The sequence below is a fragment of the Vulpes vulpes genome, chromosome 4 (assembly GCF_048418805.1).
Source record: "Vulpes vulpes isolate BD-2025 chromosome 4, VulVul3, whole genome shotgun sequence".
Lineage (NCBI taxonomy): Eukaryota > Metazoa > Chordata > Mammalia > Carnivora > Canidae > Vulpes > Vulpes vulpes.
In genome coordinates, this window is record NC_132783.1 from 98,426,071 (window position 1) to 98,447,626 (window position 21,556).

A 21,556-nucleotide genomic window follows, 5' to 3' on the forward strand; every position below is an offset into this window, starting at 1 on the left:
CTTGAAAGGAGAAATTTTCCCCTTTTTTGTTTTAGAACAGCTTTTTTGAAATAGAACTCACATACCATATACTTTGCCCATTTAAAATGTACAGTTCAGTGGTCTTCAGTCCGTCCACAGCTTTGTAGCCACCACCACAATCAGCTTGAGAACATTTCCATATCCCTAAAAATAAACCTCCTCCCCATTAGCAGTTATTCCCCATGCCTCCCTTCCCACCAACACTAGCCAACCACAAATATGCTTTCTGGTTCTATAGATCTTTCTCTTCATAACATAAATGGAATCATTTTTTTAAAAGATTGTATTTATTTATTCATGAGAGACAAACAGAGAGAGGCAGAGACACAGGCAGAGGGAGAAGCAGGCTCCCTGTGGGGAGCCCAATGTGAGACTCGATCCCAGGACCCCAGGATCATGACCTGAGCCCAAGGCAGATGCTCAACCACTGATCCACCCAGGTATCCCACTGAATCATCTTTTGTGACTGAGCTTCTTTCATGTGGTATATTTTCCAATTTTAGTATATATGTGCCGAAGCGAGCACTGTAGTATATTTTCCAAGTTCATCTATGCTGTAGGATATATTGGTACTTCATTCATTTTTATGGCCAAATAATGTTCCAGTGTATGGATATGCCACGGTATATTCATTATATGTATTCATTCATTGTTTATGGACACATGGGTTGTTTCCATTTTTGGAGAATTACAAACAATGCTGCCATGAACAATCAACAAGTTTCATGTGGACATATGTTTTTATTTCCCTTGGTATATATCCAGGAGTGGAATCTATTTTCTTCTAAAATTAAAAAAAAAAACTCCCTGAAGTCAAAATATGTATAGCATGGAGTAGATTTAAAATGTCACTTGCATGGGATCCCTGGGTGGCTCAGCAGTTTAGTGCCTGCCTTCTGCCCAGGGTGTGATTCTGGAGTCCTGGGATCAAATCCTGCATCAAGCTCCCTGCATGGAGCCTGCTTTCTCCCTCTGCCTGTGTCTCTGCCTCTCTCTCTCTCTCTCTCTCTCTCTGTCTCTCATGAATAAATAAAATTCTTAAAAAAAATAAAATGTCACTTGCAGCTACAATGGAACAAGTGAATGTGGGGGCCTTGCACATGCTAGAAGATCAATGAATATTTTTGAAAGAATGCCCAAAGTATTACTCATTCTGATATTCTCAGTGAAAAGGCCTGGATGTGGAAATGTAACAGAAGTGGGTCTTCATCCATTCATTTATTCAATAAATATAGTAGCACATAGTAGTCCATTAAATGCCATTTGAATCTCATCAGCTCTTTGGTTTCTCGGACAAAGATGGAGAAGCCCCAGTCTCTGTGTGAGGCACCCAGTCTAGAAGGGAAAACAGACAAGTAATCCCAGAACCACGACATAGGAAGGCAAACAGATCTCTTGTCTGCCCAAGACACTTCCCCTACCCCGAGTTCCTGGCGTGGGATTCTCCTCGTCCCCAGGGCAGAAGCTGCAGTGCGGCAAGAAGGCTCTGTCTTCGGGAGGACCTGGTTTGCCTTGAAGGACTCGTCTCTGGGGTGCCCATGGTCCTGTCCTTTTGTCTGATATCGAGGACCTATCTTCTTCTTTCATGGCCTAGAGAGCATGTTGCCTATTGCCTTGTTCTTACTTTGACCTGTTCCTGCTGTACTCCTGAGAACAGTAAGCTGTTGTGGGGAGCTTGGTTCAGAAATGAACAAAGACAGTTTCCACCCACCTGGGCTTCCAGCCTGGCCAGGCACAGGATCCACAAGCAACCCGGAGGGATAAGAGAACCCAGAGGGAGACCCTGGTAGTGCAAGCACCCTTGGGGCTCCTGTCAGAGAATGCACACCCTCTGTTTGGTTAGCTTATGAGACACATTCTTATATCCATTGCTGGTATACTTTTTGTTCTTAAGTGTTGTCATGTGTATTTTTATTTTTAGAGAGGATATTCACTTGTTCATTCATAAATATTTATTGAGTACCTACTGTGTGCCAGGTCTTCACAGGTACAAGTAGGACTTTCCCTTAGCCCCTGAGTGTCTCTTGGTCTAGCAAGAGAGAAAGCCAAGTAAATTCCAGAGAGCCCCGAGTATGTGCTGTAGTGGGGGACCTCACAGGAGACAATATTGTTGCCATTTACCTTGCATATAATTTTCTCATTTAGAGTATATAAACACATGTATATATATATATTAGTCACCTTTAAATTTTGTTCTCATTGAGTTATATATAATTTTGCATGTTATTTTTGTCTTGTTATATTTTTACTTCTCTTATAAAAAATATTTTATAGCTTTCTACTGTATCTTTGAGTTTTTAGCAATATATTTTATCTTTTAATTGGGATGCCTGGGTGGCTCAGAAGTTGAGCATCTGCCTTTGGCCCAGGGTGTGATCCTGGAGTCCCTGGATCGAGTCCCACATTGGGCTCCCTGCATGGAGCCTGCTTCTCTCTCTGCTTATGTCTTTGTCTCTCTCTGTGTGTCTTTCATGAATAAATAAAATCTTTTAAAAAATAAAATAAAAAATAAAAAAAGGATTTTTTCATGATTTTAATTACAGTGCATCTTCAAGGGAAAAAAATGGAAAATACAGAAAAAAAAGAAATGCATAAATAAAAATTGTGCATACTTCCACACCACCCAAAGACAGGACTTGTCTACCTGTTGCAGTCTTCTAGTGTTTTTCTAGGCTGTATGTAATGTCATGTTTCTTCTCATGAAGACGTAGCTAGTTTCACATGGTGTTTAATCCTAACGATGCTATAGAGGCACAGGGGTCTGAGGATAAAGCATCTACACCTGCCTTCCCAGAGGAAGGCCTCGATTTTTTCCTTCCTTTCTGGGTCACCACCTAACCCCATCCTGGCTACTAAATTCAGGAGCCTGGGGGCATAACTCTCCAACCCCATGGCAGTGAAGGTTTCCAGGCAGGCCCAAGACTAGGGTTCTGAGGCTGTGTCCAAGGTTGGGGAATCGACCTGGCTCCAGAACCAGAGCCCTTGCTCACCTGAATGGAGAGCTGGAGGAGAGCAGGTGAATTACTTGGGGGGAGGGGAGGACGGGGTCATACTTCCCCTTCCCCAGCAAAGGTCCTAAATAAGGCCCTGGAATCTGCTGTGTCAAGAGACAGCTGAGAATCCATGTGGCCCAGTGTCCTCTGCACCTGGCCCAAGACTGGTTTGTGTGGGGTGGGGGCACTGGAAAGCCAAAACCCATCACACAGCATTTTGCCACCCTCTAACCTCTCTGAGAGAGAACAGTGTGTGAAATATATGAAACATGAAACCCAGCCTGAGAAATAGAAGTCCAGGTTCTCCTTATTGAGTGGCAGTTTTTCACCAAACTAGAAAAGAAAGAACAATCGTGAGAGGTTTGGTGCTATGAGTAGTCTTGCAGAACCTTCGTGATAGGCCTAGGAGGTGGCTGTCACTGCCCCCTTTCCAGCCAGGCAGATACTGAGTCTGGGAGAGGTGGGGTGACTTGTCCATGGTGACACAGGGTTGAGGTGACTCTAAGATGGGCACTGTCCACCCCTAGGCTCTCCTGCCCCAGCCCTGGGGCCATCAGGGCCCTGTATGTGGCTTCCTTCTCTCCAGGCACTGAGCATTTCATTCAGATTAAATTCCCCCTCCACCCTCCACCCTCCCCCTCCCCTGCACCTCCTTCCTCCATCCCCTTGCAGGCAGGAAGCATGGGCCCCTAGCCCTGGCCTTCACAGATAAATATTTGTCCATCGAATTAATAAACACAGAGAGGAGGAGGCCTGCAGAGAAAGCCAGGCTGGAGCCAAGTCCTCTACCACAGGTATCTCTAGCGTGCGCAGCTGCACAGCTGTACAGCACTGTGAGTATGTGGCGGGGGTGGGGGGCAGCTGGCGGGGGTGGGGGGTGGGGGGGTGGGCAGGGAGGGGCAGTGGTGGTAGAAGAGATGCTGGAGTGCAGTGACTTGACACACAGACTCTGGAGCCAGGCCGCCTGGGACTGAATCCCAGCTTCTCAGCTGTGTGACCTGAAGCAAGTTACTATACCTCCCTGTGCCTGTCTCCTCTGTATGGAGTCCATACCTCCTGATGAATGCAGCACTGGTACGGGAGTCAGCGCAGTGCCCAGAATGTGGCAAAAGCTTTCAGAGCAGGAACACCTGGGTGGCTCAGTGGTTGAGCGTCTGCCTTCGGCTCAGGGGATGATCCCGGGGTCCTGGGACTGAGTCCTGCATTAGGCTTCCTGCATGGAGCCTGCTTCTCCATCTGCCTCTGTCTCTGCCTCTCCTTCTGTGTCTCTCATGAATAAATACATAAAATCTTTAAAAAAAAAAAAAAAAGCTTTCAGAGCAAAACAAAATATTAGGGAAACCGAGTCAAGATTCCAAGATTCCAAGATTCCACTTTCTGACGAGGAAGAGACCACTTGCACCAGGAGGATTCTCAGAGGGGGTAACATCTGAACTGTTATGGAATGCTCCTGCCTCAAACCCACCAATGACTTCTCTGCTTTCCACAGAACCAACCCAGAGCAGGTTTGTTTGTTGTTTCCATGGCTCGCAAGGCTCCATGCAGTCTGGGCCCATACTAACCTCTTAGTTTCACCCCCACAGACTTGCCCTGCTCACGTCTTCCGCACCACGACCTCATGACCCACCTGCCCCTCCCAACAGCGGCTCAGCCCCAAACCCAGAGCGGTCTGTGGCTCCTTCTCTCTCTCCTACCTTACAGCCTGTAACCAGGTGGCTATCCCTCTAAAATGTATCCTTCAGCTAACCACCTTTCACACGAGCCACTGCCCTTGCCCCCGAAGCCTGGCCAGTCTCTGCAGCAGGAGCTTCCTATCTGGAGTCCCTGCTTCTAGTTGGGCCACAGGCAGCTAGAAGGATCCTTTCAAAACCCAACTCTGATAATGCCACCTCTCTGCACTCAACAACCTGATAACCTCCATCATACTTGCAGGAAAACCCCAAATCCTTATAGCTCACCAAGCTCAGACCTCAGAGTCCAGCTCCCCTCAGCCTCCTCTCCCCTTGCCTGGTTGCTCACCTGCTTTAACCATACAGGCCTCATTGCTGTCCCCCTCAGAGCCTGTGCACCTGCCACTCCCCCCCGCCACATGTCTTCCTCCAGATGCTCCCATGGTGGGTACTTTCCCTTCCAGATCTCTGACCAAATATCACCTCCTTAGAGCTTCCCAGGACTCCCATCTGCAGTACCCTAAACTCTCACACGGACACCCTAATCCCCTCCTCACCCCTCTCCTGCCTTAGTTTTCCTTCAGAGTGCTTATTTCCACCTGGAAATACTGTGGAATGAGGCTGGGGTTGACTCTTGGAACAAAATACTTGGAGATTTAAAAACCAGAAAGGGGAGCTGTGGAACCCAGAAGCAGAATTCAGTATTGGCTCTAAAGCCTCTTCCTTCTTGCTGGAAGGCAATTATACCTTCTGGAGAGGACAGTGAGGGTCAAATCCTATAGATCATATTCCAGCCTTGGCCTGAGCTGCTCTCCTGACCATCCTCTGAGCCAGGAGGGTGTGGACTCAGGATCTGAGGCCAAGGAGGAACTCGCAGCGTCACACCCTCTGGAATGCTGTGGCTGAGATTAACTTGCTCCAGATTTGCACAGTTCCCGTCAGAACATGAAACCAGAGGAAAAAACCCATGAGGCCCAGATTGATCAGCACAGAACTTAGCAACAGCACAACAAGCTATAGCCAGCCCACTTGTGCAGCGAGGGGCTTTCCACCAGGCCCAGCACTTGGGAACTCCGAGCCGGCTCTATTGCTCCTGGCTGGCTTGTAGGGCCCCAAGGTCCACCCTACTGACCGTCGGGGTGGTGGAGCTGGGCCTTGTGCTGGAACCACAAGGACTCCCAGAAATGGCTTACAGTCCCTCTGGGGAGCCTGAGAAGGGAATGCTGCTGGCTGTCCCCAGCCTTGGCCACATCGGGCCCCCTGGTTCCCTCTGCTGGTTGGTGGGCTCCCCAGGTCCAGCCAGGAGCTGACAAGAGCATGGGGACTTCAGAGATTCAGAAACATCCAATCATCCCAGCATTCCTCGGTGAGTCACGGCCTCGCGTCTTCACCATCACATCTGTCCAGCAAGGAACTTGGCCGGCTCCTGACCCAGTTTCTCAGTTCCTCCTGCCTCCAATGGGCCAGCTGCACACTCATGGGGCCGGCAGGACTGTATCATAAAATATCTCAGGCATATGGAAAAGGTCTTAAAATCATATTGCAGACAAAATTCCTATTTATTTTTATTAACTGATTATTTTTTAAAGATTATATTTCTTTATTTGAGAGACAGAGAGAGAGAGAGAGCACAAGTGGAGGGAGGGGCAGAAGGAGAAGCAGACTCCCCACTTAGCAGGGTTAGGGTACAGGGCTTAGCCCCGGGATCATGACCTGAGCTGAAGGCAGACACTTAGTCGCCTGAGCTCCCAGGTGCCCCCTCACTCCTGTTTAATTCAATGACTCGCTTTATTTGCTTCCATCTTTCTCCTCCCCTCTAAAAAGAGAAGATATTAAATGTAGGATGCCCTTGTGAGGCTGGCCATGGTAGATGGCAGTGGAGGGGATCTCCCGGCCTGGCTAGGGAGACAGCAGACCCACAGAGCTGGAGAGAGGGCTCTGAAAGGGAGAATGCTGGGATCCCTGGGTGGCGCAGCGGTTTGGCGCCTGCCTTTGGCCCGGGGCGCGATCCTGGAGACCCGGGATCGAATCCCACGTCGGGCTCCCGGTGCATGGAGCCTGCTTCTCCCTCTGCCTATGTCTCTGCTTCTCTCTCTCTCACTGTGTGCCTATCATAAATAAATAAAATTTAAAAAAAATTTTTTAAAGAAAGGGAGAATGCTGCCATATCAAAGCCCATCGTGTCTATCCTACTGACGAGAGGGTTCCTAGCAGATTCTGGACAATGGATCTAGCACATAGTAGGTGCTCAGGAAGTAGTGGTTTCCCCGATACTGTTGCATCCCATCCCCTGTCATGCAGCCTGTGAGGCAGGCAGTCTGCAAAGGGGGAGAGAGATGCCAAGAACCAGGCTTGGGGTCACTCAACTAGGAAGGGGACTAGCACTATAAGCCTTATTGGGAGCAGAGAGAGGACAGCCACTGGTTCCCCTGACCCCAGGGCCCTCCCTTCCTGGGGGTGCAGGGAAGAGGGCTGTGTCCAGGGTACAGTCCTCCAAAGAGGTGCTGAAGGTAAGAACCCACTGGAGAACAGTAACTGCAGGAAAGTTGCCTTGAGTTCCCTGACACAATCATTTGGGAAACTCGAGGCAGGGGCAGGGGCTCCTCCAGGGGTGGGGGGTCTCCAGGCTCAGCCTGGTGATCCCTTTCCCTCCTGCAACCTGTCCTGGTTTGTTCGTTTGTTTTAAGATTTTATTTATTTATTCATGAGGGGCAGAGAGAGAGGGGCAGAGATATAGGCAGAGGGAGAGAGAGAAGCAAGCTCCCTGCAGGACTCAATTCCAGGACCCCAAGATCACAACCTGAGCTGAAGGTGGATGCTCAATCACTGAGCCACCCAGGCACCCCTGCCCTGGTTGAATCTGCTCATGACCTTGCTTCAGTGGTGGGGGGTTTAGAGCAGATTCTGCAGCTGAGGGTCCCCAGGTGATGTGAGTGAGAAGATCCAGAACCTAGGAATGCAACAACCCCCACACCTATGTACCTGCCTCATGGGCTCTGACTTTAGTGGCTGTGCAACGTATTAAGGATTAGGATCCAGTCTGGTCCTCTGAGGACCTCACCTTAGGCCTCCATCTCAAAGGTAAGGCAGTGCTAGGGGGCCCCTCTGGAGCCCCAAGTCTCAAGGATAGAATCCTTGCCCCAGCAGCGACTAGCCATGTGGCCTTGTGTGGGTAGTCACCTCCCCCCAACCAATTTCCCCCACTCTATCTCAGTGCTTCATCATCTGTGAGCTGTGAGAAGTGATCAATGTGGCATATTCCCAGTACCACATACATGACCGTCTGTTCCAGTAAATACGCGGGTGCTTCTGCCCCCCTCTGTGTTCTAAAGCAGCTTTTTTTCAAAGCGGGGTTCTCGACACTGCCAGTAGCAGTGTCACCTGGGAACCTGTTGGAAACGAAAATTCCCCGGCCCCACCCCAGACCTACTGAATTAGGAACTCCGGGGTGGGGCCCAGTGGCCTGGTTTAGTTTAACAAGCCTTCTGGAGGATTCTGGTGCCTGCCTGTGTCTGGGAACCACTTTCTCAGGGCATCAACCTGACTGTGTCATGTTCTTGCTCCAGACCCTTCCATGGCTCCCCATGGCCTTCTGGATACAGTCCAATGAATCTAACCAGTGGTTGAAGCCCTCGCCTTGATGGGCCTGACTAACGTGACGTGGCCTATTTCCCCAATCCAATGGCAGGCTGCTGGAGGGCAGTGACGGTGACTCATGCATCAGTCCTGTGTGCCTGGCCCCCAGCTGGGCTGGCGGACTTCACAGAAAGCGGGAGAGAATGATGGCTGTGCTGACTGCATGTGTGGCTCCTTGTGGTGGTCTGAGGTTCAGATGCTGGCCTTTACTCTATTGCTGGGTGAACCGGGCACATTGCTTCCCCGGATGGAGCTTCAGTGCCCTCATCTACCAAATGGGCATAATAATAGTGTCTGCTTAGGTTACTGTGAGGATTAAGTATGATTGCCTGTGCAAAGTGCTCAGCCTGGTGCCTGGCAGATGCCTTAGAGAATCAAGGCTTTGCAATCCTTTATCCCAAAATTTCGACCAGAGGTTTTAGAATTCTGAGTTTTTCAGATTTTAGAAAGGGAAATGTACCATATACAACACAACACAGCCAATTGGTGGTGGTAGTAGTATTTCCATTTTAAAAACCAACGGCACTGATGTTTCTGTACCAAAATGTATAAATATGCAAAGTAACTGCAGATGATAAAGACTATCAATAAATACCTTCTCATCAGTTCAAGTCATGATGAGGCTCTTGGACTTTTCCAGAAGGGAGCCATCGAAAGGCTTAGAGCACAGGAGCAATACAGTCAGGTTGATGGCCTAAAACAGCAGTGCCCAAGCATGGGTGTTCATCAGAATCTCCCATAGGGCTTGGTAACCCCAGCGCTGAGCTCCATAGACAGTCATTTGGGCCTTCTGGCAGCCAGTCAGGAAGGTGTGGTCATTTTACAGAACACTGAGGCTCAGGGAGATGAAATTCCTTGCCTGGGGCCCCTCAGCTAAGTAGCAGGGGTGGGGGAAGGGGATTGGGACTTGCCAAATGAGTTTTGGGGTCAAATTTACAAAAATAATTTGGTTTTCTTTTTTTTTTTTTTAATTAATTCTTTCTTTATTCATGAGAGACACAAAAAGAGAGGCAGAGACACAGGCAGAGGGAGAAGCAGGCTCCCTGCAGGGAGCTCGATGTGGGACTCAATCCCAGGACCCCAGGATCACAACCTGAGCCAAAGGCAGAGGCCCAACCACTGAGCCATCCAGGTGCCCCCAAAATCTTTTGGTTTTCAAGGATGAACTGCCCTTGTGCCAGCTTCAATAAGAAGCCTATGACAGAGTGGAAGAACATAGGCTTCAGGATTCAAACTGGTTCCACAATTTCCTAGTTGTTTCATCACTTGTGCCAAGTGATTTTGCCTTGTTGAGCCTCAGTCTCCCCATCTGTGACATTTGCACTTGTTCTTTGGCAGGGTTGAGGGAGGAAGTGCTGGCATGAAGTGTGCTTGGCACTGCAGCACCAGGGCTGGCTCTGCTCTCCTCTGGGGTGTCAGGCTGAATCCCAGAATTCCCCAGGCCCCACCCCCAGCTCACACCACAACGTGCCTGGGCCTGGGCCCTGAACAAGGAGGAGCCCTTCCAGCCTGGGTTGCTCAAATATTGTGGAGGCCTGTTGGTGCCTCTCCACGGTGAGGGCACCCCAAATGGGCTGTGCTCAGGTACCCACAGGTGCCGTCCCATCCCTGGGACACTGCAGGAAACAGGCTGGCTCCCACTGGCTGGCGTGGGCCAATCCCATCTAAGCGACCCTACAGGAGCAGCAAGGCCTCTCCACTCATGCCTTCCCAGGATCCAGCAAATGGGCGCTCATTAAGCCCAAGTCTGTATGCTCTAACACTTCGCTTTCCGGCCAGCCTTCCTTGAAAGTAGTTGCATTTCCAATCCAGGCACTATCTCTTTTCTTTCTCTTGAAAACTCTCAAGGTTTGACATTTGCCAAGCACCACAGCAGGTTGGGGAACTCAAAGTTCCAAAGCCAGAGGCCGGGGTTCAAATCCCAGCTCAGCAGATGACCAACAGTGTGATCTCAGGCATGTTACTTGACTTGGGCACCTTCATTTCCTAATCTGTAAAGGAGCTGACCTTCTAGAGGCTCGTGCTTTTAGGTGCTTAGATCAAAGCCTCAGAAACATCTTGGATTCTGCTCTGTCTCTCATGCCCACATCTGATCTGTCAGGAAGTCCAGTAGGCTCTACCTGCAGATATACCCAGATATCCAGAATCCAAAGACCTCTTTCCCTCTCCAGCTCTACCTCACTGCTCAGAGCCACGGTATCTTGCAACCCCCTGTCCTTTCTGCTTCTCACGCTGGCTTTTTTTGGTTGCCCTGCAACCAAAGGGAAAACCGAGGTCCTTCCAGTGGCCCACAGGTCCACAGCAAGTGGCCTCATCTCCCCTGTCTGCTCTGCCTCCTTCCTGCCCCTCGCTCATTCTGCTGGCCACACTGGGATCCCTTGAACATGCTGGGCACACTCCTGCCCTGATGACTTGCCCTGGCCCTTCTCTCTGTCTGGAATGCTCTTCTCCAGATACAGGCCTGGCTTGCTTTCTCACCTTCTTTGGGTCTTTGCCTAATAAATGTCGTCTTACCTGACTCCAATATTTAAAGGGCAGCCCACCCTTCCCCCTGATACTCTGTATACCCCTCCTGCTTTATTTTTCCTCATGGCCCTAATCACTAATGCATTTTCTATTTTACTTTAATTGCTGGTAACTCCTTCTACTAGAATGTAAGCTGCAGAGGGCAGGGAATTTTGTGTCTTTTGTTCTTAGCTTTATCTCCTGAACCTAGAATGGCATGAGGCCCACGGTAAATACCTAACTAATTTTGTTGAAAGAACAAATAATGCAAACCAGGGGTTTGTTGTGAGGATTAAACGTGTTTAATGCAAAGTAGTTTGAGGGAAGCACTCAATATGGGTTTTCTGCTGTTGGGGCTGCAGATAGAGCTCAGCTCCAGAGAGCTCAGAGTGCAGTGGAAGGAGAGGCCAGTTCCGCCCCTGCCAGAAGGATGTCCCGAAGAAGGCTCAACACCACATGCTGACTCCAGGGCTGTGAAATGGCCCCTGGGTGCCCTGGAAATACTGAGCAGCCAGGTGAGCAGGTGTGGGGTGGCGGAGGAGCGCAAATGAGGCCAGGCTGTCTGCAGCTCTGTGTCATGAAGCACCTGGAATGCCAGGCCAAGGAACTGGAGCTGTCTCAGGAAGGCTTTGAGTGGGGGTGGGGCTGGGTGGAGAAAGGGTGTGAAGACTCCGAAAACCAAGACCTGTGCCCTTCAAGGTCTTAAAGGTGAAGGTCATGACCTTGAATCAGAAGCTCTGTTGCAGCAGCAGGTGGGGCTACCAAGCACCTGAGCCCTCTCTAAAAGGACAATCTCCTTTCTGGCCCCAATGGTGAGGGGGCCTTTACGCAGAGCAAGAGAGCTCCTCCAGTGACTTTGCCCTGTGCTAGCACAGCATTAGAGAGGAAGCAAGGAGCCCATCTCTGGCAGTCTCCCAGCAGAATTCCCAGCATGCTAGGGAGAAAGAGAGAGTGGCTGGACTATGTGGCTCCCTGATCTGCAGGAGGGGCACAGACAGGTTCCCAGTGAGGGGCAGTGAGGTGGCTGTATGTGCTGGAGGCCTCTGGGCAGAGAGCTTCTTCACCAGTTCCTCCAATATGAGCTCAGTGAGCACCTACTATAGGGCAGGACCATGTCAGGGACTGGACGTGCAGAGGACAAAGTATAAACCAGGCCCCTGCCCCTGTGGGGCTAACAGTCTAGTGCAGAAGGCAGGAAATCCATGAGGAGCAGACCCATGATACTGAGTTGCAAATGTGAGACCTGCTCTGAAGGGAATTTGCCTTTTGCAGAAGAGATCAATGTGGCTTGGAGGCTAAGGAGAAGGCCTCTCGGAGAAGATGCCATTTGAGCCAATATCTGCAGGGTTAGCAAACTATCTTCATGCAGAGAGTGAGAGGAAGAGGGAAGGACTGGCCACTTCCAGTCTACTGATATTCAAGATGATGTTGGGTTTTCCAGGGCTGGTCAGAATCTGCATTTGGGGAACCCACTTTTAGCAGCAAAATTGTAATAAGTGATGCCCAATGTTATGCTCACTGTGGTCTCCTGTACCTTTCAGGGATCCCTGGGTGGCTCAGCAGTTTAGTCCCTGCCTTCGGCCCAGGGCATGATCCTGGTGACCCGGGATCGAGTCCCATGTCAGCTCCTTGCATGGAGCCTGCTTCTCCCTTTGCCTGTGTCTCTGAGTCTCTCTCTCTCTGTGTCTCTCATGAATAAATAAGTAAAATCTTAAAAAAAAAAAAAAAAAGACAATGTTTATCACCTTTTCCACCCTGATATAGGGAAAAAGGGTCTGGTTAAGGAAGGATTCAAGAGGCAGAGAGGTAGAGTCACTGTCTCCTTTGGAGGTGGGAATAATCTTACCAAAGAAGAGAGGGAAAATCAGTTAAAGTATTTCATTCATTCAAATACTTACTGAGCATCTCCTATGTACCAGGCATTGTTCTAGTGCAGGGCATATAGCTGTGAATAGTATGAAGTCCATACCTTCCAAAGTTTACAGTCTAGCAAGAGACAGAGAATAAGTAAGTGCATAAGAGAGATGATAATTGCTATGAAAGAACTAAGGCCAGGACAGGAGGGAAAATACATAGAATTAAAGAGAAAATTCTTTAAGAAGGCACAACAATCATAAATGTGTATGCACCTAAAAGCAAAGCTTCTACATATGTAAAAGGAGAAATTTACAAATCCATAATTAACTGGGGATATTTTTACTCCATTTCTGTCAATCAAAGGAGAAAGGATCTATACTATCTTAGCAACAAAATATAGGATTTTCATTTTATATAAATACATATACATATGTATACCCCAGCAGAGGCTAGGGGACTTCCTCTTACACAGTGTGGTACTAAATCTCATGGTATTTGGGCAGTTGTCCCCTAATAGCCCTTGGAAATGACATATTAATGCCAGCTCACCTCTTACAACAAAATGATGAATTTGGAATTGCCATGTCCAACTCTAAAATAAAAAAAGAAAGAAAGAAAGAAAAAGAATTTTATGGTCCAAAATGTCAAAAATGACAAGATTGAGAAATCCTGCTCTAAATCAACCAACGGCAAACATTTGACTCATTTACTTTAATCTCTATTTTTTTCTTCTCCTTCTTCTTGTACTTTTTCTTCTTCTTGCCCTCCTCCTTCTCCTCATTTCTCTCCTTTTGCTTAACTCTTTCAGAGTTAAGTTGTAGACATCAGGACTCTTTGTCTCTACATACTTCAGTGCCCCCTGCATAACCACAATACACACTTGATGCAAGGCAATTACCTCATACACGGTTTATACTCAGACGTTGCTAACTGTCCCAGTAATATCCTTGACTGTATTTCTTTTTGTCACCGGAATCCAGCCCAGGGTAGGGTCTATATCTAGTTGTCCTGTTCCTTTGCCCTCCCTCAATCTGGAACAGTTAGTTCTCAGCTTTCATGACCTTGACATTTCTGCAGCATCCACGCCCACTGTTTTGTAGCACAGCCTTGTCCTTCAGTGTGGGTCTGTCAGGTTGTTTCCTCATAATCAGATCCAGGTCCTGCATTTTTGGCAAGGACTCCCCGACAGCGTTGCTGAGTCCTCCGGTGAATCACACTGGGATGCATGTGATGTTTGATGGTCCCAACCGATCTCTTGGCTAAGCTGGTGTCTGCCAGACTTCTCCCCTGCAAAGGTTCGCTTTCACCTTTTGGGATTACTAAGTACTAGGGAAGCTAATGTTTGGAGACTGTGTCTATATCCTGCCCACCCCCCAGCAAACTACCCCCTGTGATGATTCTTACCTAAATCCATTTTTACTCTTATGGAGCTAAATGATTTCCTCACTCCATTGTTCCTTGATGATTCTGACCCAATGATTTGCCAGCATCCATTGATGATAAATGGATTCATTTTTACCACAGTGGTTGTCAGTTGATGATTTTATGAATCCATCATTCCCTCTTCACTGAGTAGTTGGCATTCTTCTGTAAGGAAGAGCTTTCCCTCCCCCTCCCCCTCTCCTTCCTTCCTTTCTCTTTTCTTTGTATTTATCAGGGTGAATTCATGGACTCTTTTTTTTATTCAATATGTCATAATCCCTTGCCATCATTATTCAATGCTCAATTGTCTCCTATAAGTCAATACTCAAATTGTTCCATGGTTGGCAGCAGTGGCCTCTTCAGTCTGGCTCCTGCACCCTTCTGGTGCATCTCCATCATTCTTTGGTCATTTCTGTACCTTCTGCCAAAACTTGATGTTCCAGGCTCATCTTGTATTTTTCCTGTTTCAGCCTTGGAACCATCCATTTCCCCAAATTGCCCTGGTTTCTTTTTGTTGAAGAATGATATTTATAAGCCAAGGTCTGTGTGCTGGGTGGGCACTTTGTTATTGGGCTGTCATTGATCTGGGACCCCTTCAACAGAAAGAACTAGAAATCAACATTCATTTGTGTTTTCATATTTTTACATTGTGAGCTCATACTTTTACTTCAAATTCCAGTCCAACACCACAGGCTTCTTTCTCATCATCTTCCTCCCATATTTGCACCTCCCCTGCTGACAACCCTAGCACCCCTATGGTAATTAACGTATTTGCTCAGTGTGACAATAACTGCAAAACTGCTTCAGACCTAGTGAGCAACAGGAAACCCTATTAAGTAAAGTTCAGGCTGTCTTTCCATTTTGATTGCTTTTAGGTTGAGGGGAGCATAGTCTCTCAGCTGTGTTAAGAGGTTGCTTGGATATGTTCTTTGTCCTCTCTCCGTAGTACCATGCTATCATGGGGATATGATCTCAGTTTGTTATAGTCAGATTACTTTGCTTTGATTTGAATTTAATTTTAGGTTTTGCCCATTCTTACTGATTTAATTTAACACCTTGCTTAATTCCTCTCTGCCTCCACTTCCTGCGATGTTGGACAATGTCCTGAGCTGGTGCTGGTGATGCGGGTGGTGCTGCTGGGAGCTCCTTGTGCTACAGAGTTTAATCAACGTGTGGGCTGCACTCTACATCTTTGGCAGAGATGATTTTTTATTTCTTTCTTAAAAATATTTTATTTATTTGAAAGAGAGAGAGAGAATATGCATAAGCAGGAGGAGGGGCAGAAGGAGAGTGAGAAGCAGACTCTCCACTGATCAGAGAGCCTAATGCAGGGATCCATCCCAGGACCCTGGGGATCATGACTTGAGCTGAAGGTAGATGCATAACTGACTGAGCCACCCAGGTGCCCCTGGCAGAGATGACTTTTATACAGACTTGGCATTAAAGAGCAGAGATTGATTACATTTATTTTTATCTTTTTTTTTTTTAAGATTTATTTATTCATTCATTCATGAGAGACACACACAGAGAGACGCAGAGACTTAGGCAGAGGGAGTAGCAGGCTCCATGCAAGGAGCCTGATGTGGACTCGATCCCCATCCTGGGGACTGCAGGATCATGCCCTGAGCCATAGGCAGATGCTCAACTGCTGAGCCATCCAGGTGTCCTGATTGACTACATTTAAATATCAAAAAAATCACCTGGTGAGATATGCATTCTCTTGGATTCCCCTTCATTCTCTGCTAACTTCTGGAGGAAAGTTTCAGGGTGCTGCTACTATGGCTTTATTGCCTCTCTAGCACTTGCTGATCTCTCTTTGTTACAAGGGATGGAGGCCTCAGACACGGAGCCTGCAGAAGGCAATGATATTTAGGTAGAAGACAACTCTGGCTTATTTATTTCCTTGTTTCTTAGAGCCAGATTGCCTGGTTTCAGGGGCAGCCTTGCTGCTTTCCGGTTGTGACCTAGGGTGAGTTACTTAAGATTTCTGTACCTCAGTTTCCCCATCTAGATGCTTGAGATACAGTGGCACCCCACCATAGGATGGACAGGTTAATGTTAGTCATGTGCCTAGCCGAGTGCCTGGTACATGGTAAGCATCAGCTACATTGATTTTTATGACAACCTTCTGTTGATGGGAAGTGATTCTACCTTTCTGTTGGTAGCATTTCCTTTTAAGGAATATTCCTTTTAAGGAATGTAACGATGCAGCATTTCCTTTTAAGATATATTTAGGGATCCCTGGGTGGCTCAGCGGTTTAGCGCCTGCCTTCAGCCCAGGGTATGATCCTGGAGACCCGGGATCGAGTCCCACGTCAGGCTCCCTGCATGGAGCCTGCTTCTCTCTCTTCCTGTGTCTCTGCCTCTCACTCTCTCTCTCTGTCTCTCATGAATAAATAAATAAAATCTTAAAAATTTTTTTTAAAAAGATATATTTAGTTCTGTGAGCCAATGAAAAATAAAGATTTGGTTTTTAAACCAAATGGTGGTCCACAGATTTAGCATAAATAGCCAAGCACTGTGGGGTGACAGGCAGATCTGCAGCTGGCCTGTTGCCCCTACCCTTCAACAAAATAAGGTGCATGAAAGAGCACTGGAAGCCGTAGAGTGCTCTCTTCCCTCTCCTCTCCCTCCTCCCTCCGTTCTATCTTCCTTCCTCCCCGCCCCCCCCCTCCTTCCACAAGTAAATAAATAAAGACTCCAGTTAGGTGCTCTGCCTGGCCCTGCAGCTCCAGAGGTGAATAAGTCCTGAAGCGTCCTCCTGGAATTCACAGTCTAGTTGGAGAGGCAGACGAGTAACGAGGTAATTATGACGGTGCCGTAATTGCCCTGATGGTAGATCTCAGCATAGCATGTAATTGGAGCAGAGAGGGGTGGGATTGCCTCACACTGCAGAGGTGCGGGTGGGTCAGAGAGGGTTGCTGAGGCACAACGAGATCTCGAACACTGAGTAGGAACTATTTGGGTAAAGATTGGGAAGGTGTTTCCCACGGAGAACTCCACCCGTGTAAGGTTGTGCGGCCTTAGAGAGCAAGCAGGGTGTGTTTGCTCAGAAAAATGCAAGTGCAGTGCGTCGGGGTTGTGGGGTTGTGGGGTGTGGGGAGCAGGGCTTAGGTTAAGGCACAAGGTGGGGGTGGGGGGTGGGGGGGTGCGGTTTGCAGGGGTCAGTGATGAAGGAACCAGAAGGCCAAGTCAGAATCCTGGGCTTGATCCTATACTACCGTGAAGCCCCTGCAAGAGCGAAGTACTGCATGACTTGGCACACTGCATTTGGGGAGGGTCATTCAGATGCTGGGCGGCCAGCTTGGAGGGGCAGGCCTGGAGTCTGCACTTGGGGAGTCTCTCAAGCCTGACCCCACAGTCCCATACCCCAAGCCTCTTCCCCCTCCAGGGAAATTTGGACCCACTCCCTCCTGAGCCATTTATGAGCCTGGCTCTCAAGAGAGAGGCCCCATCCAGCAAGTTAAAGCAAAGACTGGGTCACCCTGATCCAGTACCCTAACCCAGCTCTGCCATTCTCTGGCTGGGTGGTCTTAAACAAGTTTCTTCCCCTCCAGAAGTCACTTTCTTCATTGGCACCATGGGCAGAATCCCACCTGCTTCAAGGGCCGCAGTAAGTCTTAGTCATGGAACTATAAGTGAGAGTCCTTCATGCCTTGTATAGGGCCACGTCTGTGTATGGGGTGGGTGTTTGCTCCCAGTTTCTCAAACTCCCATAGTGCCTGGCTGAGTCAGGGCCTTAACATGCTGGCTCCCAGCTCTAGGCTCTCCACCCTTCTTGTCCTTTCCAGTAAATGCTCTAGGTCATGTCTCAGGGTTCACTCATCAAGTCCCCTGCTGACAGCCCATCCCTGGCTCTGACACCTGCCCCTACCCTGGATAGCCCCACACTAGAGGACCCTCTTACATAAGTCATGCTGCCATCTGTACTTTGATCTCCTTCCTGAGTCACAAGGACAACAGAGGCTCAGGTCAATAGTCTTTTGTCCATAGTTCATCCATCTATTCATCCATCCATCCATCCATCCATCCATTCACTTCCATTCAGCCTCCACGCTTCCATTCACCTTCACTGAGTCCCTTCTCTGCCAGGCACAGAGCTCAGCTCTGAGGAGAGAGAGATGAATGAATGAGATGGATTTGTACCTGCTCTCATGCACGGTGTGTTTGTTCAGGAGAACATGAGCATATCTGGGTGAGGGAGTGCAGGGTTCAGAATTTGGGGATGGGAAGCATGAAGCTGGGAGGTCTGTAGGGATTAGGGCTTAGGCAGGTGGGAAGATAACTGTACCCAGGTAAGCAAGATCATTTTAGGCTGTCACAGTATCAGGAAGGCAGGAAATGGAGCCCTCCAAGGAAAGATGGCAGAGTTTGTTGGGGGTGTTGGCAGTGGAGAAGAGCAAAGCCCCAGGGGGCATGTGGACTGGACTTGCTGATGGGGGGGGACCCAAGGATCTTGGTGAGCTGCAGCCAGAGAACTTGGCTGGCCCTCCAGGTGGCTCTGAGACTTCTGGGCATAGGGAAACTTCTGCCCCAGCATGGAGAGCTGGGTTCCAATCTTGGGTCTGCCACTCAAGACCTTGGACATGTTCAACACCTTGGACCTTGGACAGATCACCTTCCCTCTTGGACTCTCTTTTTATTATCTCTAGAATGGGAATCATGATACTACTGTCCTCTTGAGTGAAAATGATAAATTCACATCAGATAACATCAAATAACTCAGCAGAGTGCTGGCACCCAGGAGATGCTAAATGAATGTTAATTTTCACAGTCCATACTCTCTTCCTTCTTCTCACCAGCGGCCATCAAGATGTCCAGGAATCCTGAAGACCCTGCTTGGCTGTGGCTCCTGCTACAGTTTCCCCATTTGTAAAATGGGATAATGACAATGCCTGGTGAATGGGTGCTTGGTCAATATTAGTGGCCACTGTGATAGCCTCAGCACCCAGATGACCCCTTAGCCTGCACCTTGCAGACCCCCTTCTGAGTTTGGCCACTGCATCAGTCCCTGACCTCGCTACCACCTCTTGCCTCCTCCCCATGGTCTCATGGATTTTAATGCCTCAGGGTCTTTGCTCAAGCAGCTCTCTCTGCCTAGCTCACTATTCCCTCTAGCCAACTCCCTGCTGTTCTCTTTATTCCAGGTCCTTGGGCACTCTATCACATCAGGATCTGTAAGGATCTTTCTTATTTCTTTTATTTATCTGTTTATGATCTGCCCCCCTTAGGTTGAAGGTTCTAGAGGGCATATATATCTTGCTCCCTGCTCTGATCCCAGCTCATAGTACAAGCCTGGGTGCACAGTGCATATTTGCTGAGAGAAGGAAGGAGGACAGGAAGGGAAGGAGGAGGGAAGCAGAAGAGATGAAGGAGGAGGGTGAGGGTAGCAGGATCTGTGGATGGAGGTGAGGAGGAGTGGCTGGCGGTGGAGAGGGTGGGGAGCCCCACACCCCCTCCTCTGCTTCCTCACAGAATCCTTTTGCAGATTTCCATGGTGCCTATCACCTGAACCTACTTCCTTGTTAATTTTTATTTTATTATGGTAAGAATACTTGAGATGAGATCCATCCTCTTTAACAGATTCTTAGGCACACAATATAGCGTTGTCAACTACAGGCAGTGTTGAAGAGCAGATCTCTGGAATGGACTCGTCTTGTGTGACTGAAACTTTATACCTGTTGGCGAATAACTCCTCTTCCCCCAGCCCCTGCCCCTGGCACCCACCATTCTACTGTCTGCTCCTACGAATCCCACATCTCATGTAACTAGAATCATGCAGTATCCCTCTGTCCTGTGACTGACTTATTTTCCCTCAGCACGATGTCCTTGAGATTCATCTGGGTTGTTCCATATGGCAGGATTTCCTCTTCTAAAGGCTAAATAATATTCTGCTGTATGTCTATACCACATTTTCTTTTTTTTTAAGATTTTATTTATTTATTCATGAAAGGGAGAGAGAGAGAGAGAGAGAGAGAGAGAGAGAGGCAGAGACCTAGGCAGAGGGAGAAACAGGCTCCATGCAGGAAGCCTGACGTGGGACTTGATCCCGGGTCTCCAGAATCAGGCCCTGGGCTGAAGGCGGCGCGGTGCTAAACCGCTGTGCCACCTGGGCTGCCCTATACCACATTTTCTTGATCCATTCATCTATCCGTGAACATTCAGTTGTCTCCACATCTTGGTTATTGTGACTAATGCTGCACTGAACATCAAACCGGAATTCTGCACAGCAAAGGGAACAGTGAACAGTGAAAAGGCACCCTGCGGAATGGCAGTAAATATCTATGAACCAAAGTCAGATAAGGGATATATGTCCAAAATATATAAGGAACTTCTACAACTCAAAAGCAAAAAAATAAATAGCCCTCTAAAAAATGGACTAATGACTCGAATAGACATCTCTCCAAAGAAGACACTCAAATGGCCAACAGGTATATGAGAAGATGCTCAATGTGACTAATCTTCAGGAAAATGCAAATCAAAACTTCACACCTGTTAGGATGGCTATTACTAAAAAACAATTAAAAAGACAGTGTTGGTGAAGATGTCGAGAAATTGGAACCCTTGCACACTGTTTGTGGGAATGCAAACTGGTGCATCCACTGTGGAAAAAGTATGGAGGTTTCTCAAGACATTAAAAATCACACTATCACATAATCTAGCAATCCCACTTCTGGGTATATGTATCCAAATGAATTGAAATCAAGTTTTCTTTTGAAGTGGTCAGGACTCTTCTTCCCCAGATGTCTATTGGGCAGAGGTCACTGGTCCCCGCTTCCCCCATTCCCACTGCCCCTGGGCCTGGGTGCTTTGTTGGGGTGCTCAGGAAGCATCCTCTGAGGTGATGAGCACTGGGTGTTATATACAACTGATGAGTCACTGAACTCTACCTCTGAAACTAATAATACACTGTATGTTAATTAATTGAATTTAAATAATATAAAATTAAATTTTAAAAAAAGCCCATAAACTTCTAAATCTGGCTTCTCATCAGTGAATGTAGATTTTGTTGAACAAAGGGCCTCTATCGCCACCTACTGGGCATCTGGGGGAAAGATGCCCAAAGAACCCCTCCGGACATCTGGTCATTTATAAATAAATGCCAACAACTGCAAGAGCAACAGCCACAGAGTACTCTACGTCAGGCATTGTACCAGGTGCTTTAAAGACATGATGTCTTAATCTCCAACAACCTTGAAATGCGGCTGGGGTTATCCTCGCATTACACAACGGGATGAGTAAACAGAAAGAATGATCAAAGTCACAGAGCTAGTGAATGGCCAAATCTGGATTCTAACCCAGGTTTCTCTGGTCCCAAAGCAGAGCTGAGCAGTGTCCCAAGGCCTTGCTCTGAGCCCTCCTCAGGACATCTTCCAGCTACCCTGAATGCTAATGCTGGGAACCTCCTTGCAGTTGCCTCCAGAAATGCTTCATGCCTTTCTCTGCTTCAGG

General features: G+C 48.1%; 2 long non-coding RNA genes across 2 annotated transcripts in view; one reads left to right on the top strand and one right to left on the bottom strand.

Annotated features, from left to right (window-relative positions):
- Positions 1-1,224: 1,224 nt before the first annotated feature.
- LOC112926143 (uncharacterized) overlaps positions 1,225-21,556 on the bottom strand; it is a 34,640-nt gene continuing 14,308 nt past the window's right edge. Inside the window, exons 3-5 of the long non-coding RNA XR_012001175.1 lie at positions 13,232-13,274; positions 12,724-12,811; positions 1,225-4,304 (exon numbers count right to left, since the gene is read on the bottom strand). This is a non-coding gene — a long non-coding RNA (uncharacterized lncRNA). The remainder of the gene's footprint in view (positions 4,305-12,723; positions 12,812-13,231; positions 13,275-21,556) is intronic.
- Positions 3,752-21,556, top strand: part of LOC140598644 (uncharacterized) — a 35,442-nt gene continuing 17,637 nt past the window's right edge. The window contains exons 1-2 of the long non-coding RNA XR_012001176.1: positions 3,752-3,847; positions 11,188-11,340. This is a non-coding gene — a long non-coding RNA (uncharacterized lncRNA). The remainder of the gene's footprint in view (positions 3,848-11,187; positions 11,341-21,556) is intronic.